The sequence below is a fragment of the Drosophila montana genome, unplaced genomic scaffold, assembly GCF_035044405.1.
Source record: "Drosophila montana isolate Dmon_TW-CO22-7 unplaced genomic scaffold, ASM3504440v1 contig_3217_1, whole genome shotgun sequence".
Lineage (NCBI taxonomy): Eukaryota > Metazoa > Arthropoda > Insecta > Diptera > Drosophilidae > Drosophila > Drosophila montana.
In genome coordinates, this window is record NW_026998097.1 from 1,054,723 (window position 1) to 1,068,158 (window position 13,436).

The window sequence follows — 13,436 nt, forward strand, 5'->3', positions numbered from 1 at the left end:
TGTCTGTTTGATGATCTACTTGTTTTATATATATATTTTTCTATTGTTCTATTATTATTCAATGTTTAATATTATATTAACAACTAGCATGGTATTTACTGTCCTTACCCGGTCCAAGTTCTTTGCTTCAAATTTAAGAAATCAATTCCAATAGAGAATTGAACAAAGCTGGAATTAACATTTCCCCTCCATCTTAGTTATATTTTTTACCCGAATTTTTCTTCCAAAATGCGTGGATTTTGCGTACGTATTTTATAAATTTTCGAAAATATATTTAAAAATCAGGTTACGGCAAACCGAATGCGGTTTTTCTTTTTGGGTGGAATTAACCAAAGCCCCGTCTTAGTGTGGCCCTCCATCATATAACGTCAATAGCTCACACGGCCTGGTCTGTGCGTTGATCATCAATCAGTCAGTCAGTCAGTCAGTCAGTCAGGACAATAAGTTATATATATAGAGACATTTACATATTTCCCACATATTTCCTTGGCTTACACATGTATAATAATTATTTGAGCACTTAATTCCCCACAAACTTTGGTCTTAATATTCTCCAAATATTCAATATGTTCCATTTGAAAAGCTTTGAAATTCCTTGTCACAATAAATTTGAAAATATTTGACATTTTCTCTCTGATTGCTTTGAGCACTATTTGATGAGTTTTGAGTGAATGCTATTCATGCGACCAATTCATTCATTCGTTCATTCATTTACTCGTTCAATTGCCATCCATCTATCCCTATCGCATCTCTCATTCTGCACTCCATTCCCACTTCAGTGACAGAGGCAAAGCATTTGATTTCTGTCCGTGTCATTTCAAAAGGCACGCACACTGACACACACACATCCACACACAAGTACACACACACATGGCACACACACACAAAACGCATTCACAATGCCAAAGGGCGGCTTAGACATGCATAAATTACGCGCGTCAGGACAGGACGAGACTAGACGCATCCACGCGGTTCCTGCTCATATCCTGTCCTGCCATGTTCTCTGGCAGCGCATTTTAGCGGCCCATACACACACAGACACACACACACACATGGCCGCACTCACATGCATTCCCGCCATTTTTCTCGCAATTTTCATTTGTTTTTCCTTTTCGACAGTTGGGCGCATATTAAAATGCCGACCCCAAAGCCGTTTCAAACTTGTTATTTAAATTATGCGGCACCCAACGCAGACAGAGAAAGAAAGAGCGAGAGTGAATGATAGAGAGAGAGAGAGAGAGAGAGCAAGGTGAGACCTAACCGCAGGCATTCAACGTGGCGTATGCTTGACATTAAGTGTGCCGTCCTCTATGTCCCTTTACCTGTTACAGTTCCCATTTGCCCTTTTCCCCCCGCGTTCTGCCCACACGCTCATAATGTGAGGTGCCAAAGTAATTAGTGCTGCACTAAGCACTCTTACCTTTTCATATTGTAGCTCGTACTTATACAATTGTCGACCCCAACCACGTTTCACCCTCTCGCACATCCGACGGTTAGTTTCGTGTTTCGTGTTTCATGCTGCGGGGTTAAGTGTAACTTCTTACACGCGGGCTTATGTCCGGAGAATCCCAATTACAATTATATAGAGAGAAGACTCAATAAAGGGGGAAAACATATAAATGTTTACTCTAAATTTAACTGTGGAATGTAGTACTGATAATAATTCCTAAAATTATACATGTGAAGATCATAAGATAAATGAGAACAATTACACAGATTTATGATTTTTAAAACATATTCCACGAATTATTTAATGCTGCTAATGGGTATATCCAAGTCGATCAGTCTATTGCAATGTGTGTAGTTGATATTTTTTAAGCATTGTCAAGCCCTCGCCACCCCTCTTTTAGACAGGGGGAAGACAAACCAAGTGCGCGACGGAAATGAGTTTCGTGTATTTCACTTTCCATTTTCCGCACACCTTTTGCTTGTCGCAATGCTTTTCCGAGCTATCTTCCGCCCCCCTCCCGCTAGCCAAAACCCAACAGCGAGGACTACGGCAATAAAAAAGGATTAAAATTTATGAAATTGCGCAACTTGCGTTTTTGGCATTTTCGTTTGAAAACAGAAAATGGCAAATGAAAATGGAATTTATTTTCCATGGGAATATACGTGTTTGCGGTTAGCTTCGGGTTAAGGTTAAGAATGTTTTGGCATGTGTTGGAGCTATAAATAAACGAATTTTCGTCGAGTGGAAGCACCCGAGGGAAATTGAGAGAGAAAGAGACCCCTACAAGGGGGCCAAAGAATATAAATCATAGAACATGCCATTAAAAAAATTAAGCACAACAGCCCCCCGTCAAGTTGATAGCCGAATTCAGAAAAAAAGCTTAGAAGATAATACTAGGATATGCTGCTTGTTTTTAATTTTCCATTTTCTTGGCATTTTCAAAAGGTTTACCGCCCGCTATGTAAACAATAATATAACAATAAATCCTTTTTTAGCTTGTTTTTACACGCGTCTCTGCGGTGTTTTTATGTGTGTCCCATTAAACCCGCTTCCACACCCGCACCCGCACTCGCCCCTCCCGTCGACTGTCCCCAAATGTCGCATTGGCTGGTCGCGTGCTGCGCGGTCTAAACTCAATTATCCAGCGACACGAGAACGTGAAAGTTCAGAGGTTACCGTGCCAAAGCAGCCTTGTAAAAGTACAAAAATGTTCATTACAGGAAATTTAATTTAATGTAATTGCACCGCGGGGGGAAGTAACTGGCCAGGTAGAAGCCAGGTGCCTAGGCAAATGGTGTAAATGTCAAATGACGGAAATAGTCATAAGGTTGCCCTGAAATGCGTTGCTTGATTATCTTTAAGCGGATGCTTCTGCTTTGGGATGTTATCTAGTTGGGCAAAGAATTAGATACATACAAAGATTAGATGCATGCAGTTGTTCCTTGAAATCTTATAAAATACACTCGAAGTGCGCCTAAAACTATGCAACGCAAGTTACCAAATCCTAGATAAATAATCCTGTCAGCTTTGAGCCCACAACAGTCAACACCAGCGGCGTCAGGGCCCAGGAGAGAGAAGCGAACTCTCGCACCAGCTGGGGAACTGAGAAACTGCGGAACTGAGAAACTGCGGAACTGGGAAACTCGCTCAGTTCTCAGCAACCGCTCAACTTCTAAGTCTCAAAACATTCTGTGGAGTAAGCTGAGGGAAAAGTTTTCTTTGAGTTTGCATGGCCAGAGTTTTGCTTACATTTTACCGAGTTGCCGAGTTGCTTAGAACAAAAGTCTCAAATTTGGTTTTGCTTGGCAGTGTTTGAGGGTGGGCCAAAGAAAAATACAAAGTAAGTATTATTTAATATGTATTAACACAATATATAGCATGCACACACATGCACGGGATGTATAGGAAATAAATTAGAAAAGTTGTGGTTCCCTTCTTTTTTTATGATGGGCAATAAGACTTGGGGGCTACAAACGCCCGCAAGTGCTGACAAAACTTTGCCAGCACACCAGGAATTTTCTATAGAAAATTTATGAATATTTTCGTATAACCAACTCTCGCTCTCACTTGTGTTTTCCCCAACGGCGATTGTGTACATTCAATTAAAAGTTGCTAAGGCAACATTTGCTTAGCATTTAGCATCAATTTATATATTTTTTTTATTGCTCTTCTTGAGTGCGATATCGAGAGGAATCAAAGTTTATGCAGGCGTCAAGAACATTAGCCCAAAAAAAATAAGAAAAATTATAAAATAAATAAAAACAAATATCGCAAAAAAAAAAACAATATTTACCCTATATTCCCCGCACTGCGGTTAGCGATTTTCACATGCTGCATTCGTAATGAGAGTTTCCATTAAAACGGAAAAGGAAAAACAAAAAAGGTTTAGGTTTCAATTGCCAAGTGCTGCACGAATCTGTTAAGTCTCCGGGCCAAGTGCTTTTTTTCGGTTATTTGTTCGACTGATTGATAGACAAACACGATTTGGGGTTTGGGCTTGGGCTTGTGCTTGGGTTTGGGTTTTAGGTTCCGGCTTTAGGCTTGTTTCTGGCACTTTTTTAATTGAAAGGGTCAGAACGGCGGACAGTTATTGACTTGGGACTCCCTGAGGCGACCACAGTTCTCGGCTTGATTTGGTTTGTGTATTGACTAAAGTTAATCAACCTAACCAGAAACCGCAAAATAAGTAAAAGCTTAAATGAACCGTGCAAGGGATTGCGGCAAAACAATTTAATACCAAATGAGATTGACTAGATAAATTTGTAAAGGTTAATATTATTAGATGAAAGCAAATAGAACTAGCCAGGCATTTAATGCGGATCAAAAAGTGGCTTTAATATAGCTCTAAATGTATTATAAATAATTTAATAAGATATATATTTGAAAACGTTGTATTATTATTATTTTTTAACCATGTTGTACTCAAAAATAGGGAAAACTTAAAGCTAACCTGTTTTATTTAAACCCATTAGGAATGCAATTATTCTAGATACTGCTCGAAAAACAGATCTGATTCCGCTTGTTTCCGTTCGCCATCAATTAAAGTAACTTCCGCTGCACCCTGCACCCCTTTCGCCATGTTTCATCGCGCCTTCCGCTTGCCTCTGCCTCGATGCTTGTCTTGAGCGATGCGCACACAAATTATTAAGAAACATTCTAACAAACTGCAGACAAAGTTGGCAACAAAAGGCACCCGCTTAATTATACACACCATTAATAACTAAAACCAATTTGTATGCGCAACAAGACGCAGCAGCAGCGGCAGCTACTGCTACAGCAACAGTTACTGCCAATGCCACCGCAGTGCACTTTATGTCTCCTCCAGGGAAGTCAGCGACGACTTCAAAGTCGACGTTAACGTCGACGTCGACGGCGACGGCAACTGCAGCTGGAGGCACGCCCCAAAAGCCCACACACGCCCACACATGCAGTGCACATAAATCAACACACAAAGCAACAATAAAAACGGGACAAGCGGAAGCGAAGGCAGCAGCAACAGCAGCAGCAGAGGCAGCGGCAGAGGCAGAACAAAACGCAATTTGTGCAGACAGAGGCTTCCACTGGCGGCAGAGTGGAAGTTAGTGTGAGTTTCTGGCGGGGGAGAGCGGAAGGAAAGCAGCTACAATAACTGCCAAACAACAATAACAAGAAAACGGCGGAGCTGAAGCGCGGGGGAAGGAGCAGCAGCAAAAAGCGCTGTTGCAAATAAGCAATATTGATGACTTTACTGTGCGTTGGGCCGCCAGGTGGCGCTGCTGCTGCCGCTGCTAGAAAGGGCTCCTTGTGCATAACCAAAGACAATGAAGTAAAAACAAAAACAATGCGCCAGTCCAAAAAAGGGCTGGCAAAATGTGCAGCTAACGAGTGAGTGCACACACACGCACGCACACACACACACACACAGACGAAACAAAGCAATGCCATCAGTGGCCGCCGCTCTCTCGCTCGCACTCAATCAGTCGCCCACTTTAAGCAGCTTTTGTTCTGGCATCCCAAAACTACCGCTAGCCACACACCAACGGCATGCAAAAGTTAACGGGCTGCAGCTTTGGATTCAGTTTCGGTTTTGGTTTTGGGGTTTCTTTGGTTTCGGTTCTTTCGGCTTCAGTTTCTTTTTATTGTTTCTTTTTTTTTTGATCATTAAATCGTTTGCCCTCTCGCTCGTTGTGCTGTTTTCTGGCCCTTTACTTGCTCCCAGTTATGTTTTTGGTTGCCTCAAGTGGCAGGAGCTGAGGCTAACTCGAAGGCAGTTGCAATCTCATTACATGACTTGGTTTTCGTGAATTGCGCTGGCGCCGCTTTTCCAGGATTTCCTTTTGCCTTTTTACACTTCTCGCAGCGTGTAATTAGCATTTGGAGAGTCCTTGTTTTTGTTGTTCCTGTTTCTGTTGCTGCTGCTGTTGGTATTGTTTTGTTGCCAGTGCAACTGAGCGAATGTTCATTGTACGCATTTACACGTTGCATTTACTTGCTGTTTGTTTATGCCTCTTTAACTGGTCTTTTGTAACTGAAATGGAGCTCTAATGATTCGCCAATTGACTTAAAGTATTTGCTTAAACTGTGAATCACATTGAAGTTCACAGGAATAGAAGAAAGCGATAATAAAGGAGTTCAAATTCTCTATCCATGTAACATAAAAACTTTTTCCATATCTTTAATTTCTTTGGTACAACGAAAGAATTGGCAAGGAATCCACAGCTTTATCTATCCATAACATTTTCTTCTTCATTAACTTTCTTTTTTCTCTGTCGTTGACCTAACCTCAAATAAACTTACCGCTGACTCTTTATTGAACTTGCACACTTACAGCTTGATTCTGTTCTCTTCGTGAACTCCATTGTCTTGAACTGTTGTTGGAACTATTTCAACTTGAACCCCATTCCAAGCATTTACTTATCTATATACCTATTCATTGCCTATCAAAACGCACTTAACACAATTGCGAGCCAAAAGTTCCTAGCGCAAAACTGCCATAAAAGTAACTAAGTAACTCAACTCTCTCACCTTCCCCACTCTCTAGCAACAGGTGCTCTTCGCTGTCGATAGTTTTGGCCAACAACTTTTTGGCTCATTTGCGTAAAAGTTTAACAGGAGCGAGCAAGAGAGGCAGCATAATTACAAGCAGGAAAGAGAACTTGCTGCTGTCATAATTAGTGAACATTTTAATATTACATAATCTAATGACAAGTCTTTGACAAAGGCTGACAAAAGGCAGGGTAAGCCTTGGATTGGATCAAACACGCCTGAGTGCTTCTATTCATTCAAATATCTCCGAAATTCTGACAGACCCTTGCCCTCACCACATCTCTAAAAGCTACTTAAGTTTATAATGCAGTTTGTCTGGGACGCATTGCACTCAATGGGCTAAGCCTCCTTTCATATCTGTCCTCTGTCTCCGCCCGCATTGATGTGTGCTACAGATAGTGCTATGCTCGCACCAGAGGTTGGTTCCAAAAATACTGCGAGCTTATGTGAAAATGTATCTTATAATATTAGTTGCCGAACATATTCAGATACGAACCAAACAGAATTTGAATGTTTATATTTATATAATTAATATATATATACACAATTAGTCTTGAGAACCCTTCTTTTAAGTATGCAATAAATTTATATTTTAATAATTATCGATTAATATGCGCATGTGAATACAGTATCATGAATTCAATTCTATACTAATTGAATAGAACCTGTATAGTATTTATAGTGAATCAATTGAATCGATATCGCAAATTCACTTTTATCACAAAACTTTAAACTACCCTCGCCAATATTATGAACATGTGTCTGTATGTAGTTGTGCCTGCGCTCAGCCAATTGGCAATGATTAATAATCAAAATGTCAACGCTGTCAGTTATAAAGTCACTTGACAGTTTAATCAACTTGTGTGTGTGTGTGTGTGTGTGTGACAGTGCTGTGTGTGTGTGTGTGCCTTAACTGTCGATGCTTTGAACTGAAATTTGCATGCGGGCTTCGATTACTGCCTCGATAACAGCTTTGAGGGAAGGCAGGTAAGTCAACTTGAAACTCGGGCAAACAAATTAAAACAGTTTTCATTTCTTTCTCTCTCTTTCGTTTATTATTATTATTATTTTAATTCCAAAACACAATCAGCTTCCATTGTTGGATCTGTCTCATAAGCAAGCACAAGGGGCTGTTCCATAGATAGGCAAATTAAAGCCCACTTAGAAGGCAGCAATAAAATCGTTGCCAATAAACTGAAGAATGGGGCTGCTTCTGCGACAGCTGTGCGTAGTTTCGACAGCTATGGAAATAAAAGCAAATACTGGGAAATATCACAGACCTATGCTATATGTGCAGCAGCCAGCCCACCCCAGCAGCATTCTCTCAAGCCGCACGAACAACAACAAGCGCTGGGGCCAAACAAAATAAACAAAAATTATGACAAGCGGCAGCGAAAAAAAAACATACAAAATAAGAATAATAAAAATGCTAAAGAAAAATTGCAGAGACCACAATGGGAACGGAACGGGGGACAACTGTTGGTTGCCGGCATATGTGTGGGCGCCTTGGGGGCCCGAGAAAGGGAGTGGGTAGTGGTGGTATCTGGGAGCAACTAGTAATAAACAGACCCCATATGCGCAAAGGGAGCTTGTAGGAGTATTGGACATAAAAAGGCCAACTAACACGAAGCCCCGACTGGCATCAGGCTTATATCTTGGACGTTTTAAAGACATAAATACGAGGGCCTTATGTGCTGGGGACTATCAGCCACTGACAGCCATATGGCCGCGCCTGACAGATGGGCGGTTGAGTAAAGTGGAACTGCAACTGTTGCGGAAGAATGGAATTCTGTTTAATTGTAGACAAAGTATTAGTTAATATATGCTGATTTGTGCTGTGTATGCAAGGCAAATATCACAATTGGATTAATATTTACCAAGATCAGACAATTGTTTATTTTGTAAACATTTTTCGAGAGTTACAGAAAGATTCGTAGCAAAATACAGCCCCAATTATTTGATTAGAAAAATTTAAAACAGTAGAATGTTTTGTCAAAGCTTCATTTTCGTTAATAAATATATTATTTAACTTGAATATTCAATATACTTAGCACAACTTGTTTGAGCCAGTGGAAGGGCTCTTGTGGAACAAACTGTTATACAAGTTGGCAAGTTGGCATCTTGACATATTCCAAGTGCTGTTATTGCCCCTCTACGCTATAGACTCGAGGTCCATTGACTTTCAAATGACCATCATCGTGCCCTGTTCGCCCTCGTCTTTGTCACATCAAACGACTCCTTGGCACTGCCCCTGTCCCTGCCCCCTTCCCCCTTCCCCAGGGACAAGGCCATTAACAATTTCATTATTCTCTGTTTTCTTTATAAAAGTTCTCTGAGGCGTTTCTTTGGCTACTTCAGTTGAGTGCTCCTCACTCTAGCAAAACTAATCATTTTTAATAACCAATAATTTATTTTTAATCAAACTTTAATGAAAACTTTGACGCAGCGCATAAAAAATTAAGCAAGTAGGCAAAAAGTTCTTCTTGCAAGGAATGGATGATGGGCGGACGGGGCCTTAACTTTTGGGCCAACCATTTTAGCGGCGTTGTCATGCATAAAAATTAGAGTAGTCGTTGGAGGCGTGGCTGAGTTTCAGCTGAGATTTATTGCACAGCAGATTGTGCGAGGAAGATAAGTACAAGCTGGGCATGTATGTGCATATTTACATATATGTATGTGCACATATGTGGAGACACAGACGCTGGACGAAGGTCGTGCAGGAATCAAATCAAACAACCCAACCGACGACACCTCACTCGAATCACTTACTCGAACCACACTAGCCACACTCTGCAATCTCTGTTTGCAGTTTGGTAGCCCCTTTGCCTTAATTAATTTCTCAACCGGCTGCTTGGGCCGGGTCCAAAAGGGTTACAGCTCATTATTTTTGCCGGGTTTCTTCGCTTTTTTCTTGCTCTTCCATACGAACACTTGCAGCCCGGGGAACTGCAATTGCTTTGATTGCCCACAACACGCCGCCAAGAACTGGACAGCAGCAGCAGCCGCCGCAGCAAAAACGGTGGGCGTAGTTTTGGCGGTGGGCAAGGGGGGGTAGCAATTGACAGTGGCGTCCATAGCTGGCAAGTGGCCAAAAAGGGTCACATAGGAATAAGATAGAATGAGAGAGAGAGAGAGAGAGAGAGCGAGAGAGAGAGAGAGAGATAAAGAGAGAGAAAGAGGGATGTGGATCTAAATAGTAGTAAAATAATGTTATCTACACAACATTTTCGAGAAAGCTATTTAGATCCGGAAACTGTTATACAAAAGTAAAGCGTATAACGGTAACTTTTATAAATTCATTGCATTATAAAATATAAACTATCCCAAAGAAATTGTATGATTTTGGATTTAGCTTTACTGTTATATTTGCTTTTATAAATAACGTTTAGATATCTATTCCCACTGTTATATGCTGTTATACTTATAAGTGTTGCTAATTCATTGAATTTTACAAAACCTCCACCCCATTCCACTCTATTTTTGCTTTAATATGAGCCTTTATAATTAACTTTTATAAATAATTTATAGGATATTTCTACTGTTATACATGCTTACACATTTAACTCTTATACTTTTTTCCTTTTCCCAATTATTTGAGTAGTAGCTGCCCCCCTTTGGACTACTCCACTGTCTCGCTATCAACCACTTTTACCCATGTTTGGTCAGACTTTTTGCGCCTCTCAGCTGTCCAAGCCATTGCCCGTTTAGTTGCTTGTTCAGTCTTCCGTCTTCAGCCATTGTCTCTGTCTCTTTCTCTGTCTTCGTCTGACTGCTCTGTCTTTGCAGTCGTTGGCTGTTCGCCTTCGCCTTGGCATCTGAAAAATGTCGCTGGTTAACTTGCTTTAAGTATAGTTTGCTTTGGCTTTGATTGTCCACTTGGCGGACAGCCGCCCACTGGGGTTACAGCAGTTGCAGCAGCACCTCCTGCTGACCACAAGATGATGATGACAATTATTGCTACTGCTTGGAAACTGCCCTTTACCGCATTGCCCCTTCCGGACCCCTCGATTGTAAGCTTTTACCTCAGCTTCTTGTCGTATTGTTATCGGGACGGCTTTTGCTCGCGTCTGGAGTCACTTTTCCTCTTCTGGATGACTGTCTGAAGTTTTTTATGAGTTTTCATTTGCACGAGACGACGATGACAGGCAACCGCAGACCAACTGCCACTTACACATTACCAGCACCAGCACCAGCAGCAGCAGCACTGCAACAGCTATTACTACTATTATTATCATTCTTATTATTATTATTTTAAGCAACGTGCAACAATGGCGCGACAATTATTCTGTGGACTCTGGACTGGGCGAATGACTTTGTGGTTAGTTGTCTCCGGTCTCCGATCTCCGGTCTGGTGTGTCTTTTATCCCCAGCCTAACTCCTGTCTGCGTGCCATTTCGTTTTCGCCAGCGAATGCAGCTCATCAACTTGGCGAAACGTGACAAGCAATTAATTAAAAAATTAAAGCGAGGGGGGAGAGGGACTGAGCGAGGGTGCAGCTAAAAGCATTTGATTGACAGGCCTGGAAATAAAACAACCCGACAACTCGTTTAATGTTAGCCCCTAAAACAGATCCCAGCTCAATCCTAATGCCAATGTTCATGTTCATTGGTGGTTTATGGCCAACTACTATACAACTACTGGCCACAAAATTTGTGTGGCCATAAAACTAGCGTTGCCAATGATAATAATTGGCCAATGATGCACATGGGAAAAGGCCAAACGGCCAATTGGCCAGTTGCTTTTGTTGCTGTTGTTGCCGTTGTTGCCATTAGGCGGCTATTAGGCCATAACCATATATGTGAGACGCTCATCTATCGATCATAAAAACCCAGCCACAGTCGCAGTGAGGGACACTCGGAGACTCAGCGTCACAGCCAGCTCGATTGCCAGCTGTTGCCATATGACAGATGACATTTCAAGTGCCCAACTGAACATTGTCGTTGCTGTAACTAATTTTTGCGGAAAGATAAAAACAAAACATGGCTAACAGCGCGCAAAAGTTTGTTGGCCAAAACGCACTTAACATTCACCCATGGCACCCCCCATGTACAGATTTTTATGTACTACTGTGGGAGCAGCTTGACAGCTCCATGGAAACGCGCCGAGCTATCGGTCGGCTCATTACCAGGCGAGCAAATGAAGTAAGCATATGCAGAAAGATGAAAGATGAAAGAGGTGACTATATGGATAAACGACAAGAACACAGAACCCTAGACAATGCTAGACCAAAAACAAATTCCAATGAAATGTGACAAGACGAGGAGACACAAGACCTGCAGTAAGGCGAGATGGGAGCAGCGGGCAAGCGAAGGCTAGCTTGTTTGGGCATATACAACGCAAAGGCCATGGAAAAGGCTGCTGGACGTGAGCCTGGAACTGGCTAAGTGAGCGCTGAGCCACGGCACGAGTGTAACAAACAGCCATAATGGATGCATATACAACATGGCAACAACTGCAACAACAACAACAACAGCAACAAAGAAACGTTGACAACATGGCTCAAATGTCAGGCAATGGTCAACGGCTGTTCACAACGCAGTTGTTGTTGCTGCTGCTGTTCTCCTTCATCTATTGTTGCCTTGGCTATTGGCTTTTCCCATACACATGTGTGCCTGTGTGTGTGAGTGTGTGTTTGACTCGATGTTGTCGCTGCTTGTATTTTACATGTGTGCCCCCAGTCCTCGTCCACATCCTGCCTCTCCGCCCAGTCACAGCTGGGATTCCGGCTTGCTTCGTTTCCGCCTGCCAAACGTAACATTTTGGGAAAATCTTGTTTGCTGCAAACTCCCACTGCTACTGCTCCTGCTACTGCTACTACTGCTGCTGATGTGTGCAAGAAATGTGCAGCATCCAGCATGCCAGGTAGGACAATAAGTTGCCATACAAGGGCATTTAGACATCGGGTTGACGAAATTTGCATGATTGGCTGGCTAGTGAGGCATGCTAAAAAATGCATGTCCTGGGTCATAAGTCATACTGTGCACTTGGATTGAGGACTTATGCAGAGATATCGCCCTTAGAATTGTTGACTTTGAGATGCGATGAAAACTTTAACAACTAACTAGTGTGCAAATTTCAATTGTGATATGGAAACATATCGTATAAAAATATAAAAATGTGTATAACAGTATAGGAGACTTTTTTTTGAATATTAATTAAAATATAACAGTTTGTATAAGAGGTGGAAATGGCTTGATGACCTTAAAAGATATATAAAAGTGTGTAAAACAGTCTAAACTGCCTTTCTTCTATAATGGACTCAAAAGATCTGGTCAAGAATTTGACAGTTAAAAAGATTTCGAATTGGAATATATACATGTATATAGCAGTTTTTATATCAGTCTGACATTAAAGGAAAGCTTCAAAAAAAATATAAATGTGTGTATTACACCATTTGTAGATTTGACCTTATAATTGATTTAGGCATCTGATGTGCAATTTTACAATTATATGTGTTTATATGAATATAAAAGTTTATATAACAGTTGTCTGCCCTTATAGCAAGCTTAAGTATATTGCCAAATATACAAGTTTTATAATACAATCCCGTATTTTTTCATCAAAAAGTCAACAACGAACTAAGTCGTTCAATCAGAGATTCGCTCAATCAGCATGCGTATAACAGCTACAAGCATCTCGAATTCTGGATCACTTCAATCAAGCGTCAGAAGTCGACTTTGTGACGAACATCATCGAACTGCATTTGAAAAGGCAGCGTCAAAATGTCGCTCAAAAATTGAGACGCAAGATTGCCCCAAGTTGCAACAAATTTCCGTGGCAGCAGCAGCAATGAAAAACTACACACAAGTCAGCGCAGCGGCAGAGACTGATGAACAAGTGCAGATACTGAGTCTAGAATGGATCCAGAGTCAGGCCAATTGGTGCTTGTAGTGGAGTGTTGGGGGCAGGGTCGGGTGCTGTGGCATAGCATGAAAAGCCAAAAGACAAGCCACAGCCAAGT

The 13,436-nt window shown here is 41.5% G+C and overlaps 1 protein-coding gene and 1 long non-coding RNA gene across 2 annotated transcripts in view; one reads left to right on the forward strand and one right to left on the reverse strand.

The window, feature by feature from the left end:
* Nucleotides 1–13,436, reverse strand: part of fz (frizzled) — a 102,534-nt gene that overhangs the window by 9,282 nt on the left and 79,816 nt on the right. The gene's annotated exons all lie outside the window — the stretch shown is intronic.
* Nucleotides 7,357–7,915, forward strand: LOC135433278 (uncharacterized). Its single transcript, XR_010437060.1, has 2 exons — nucleotides 7,357–7,462; nucleotides 7,566–7,915. It is a non-coding gene; the product is annotated as an uncharacterized LOC135433278 (long non-coding RNA).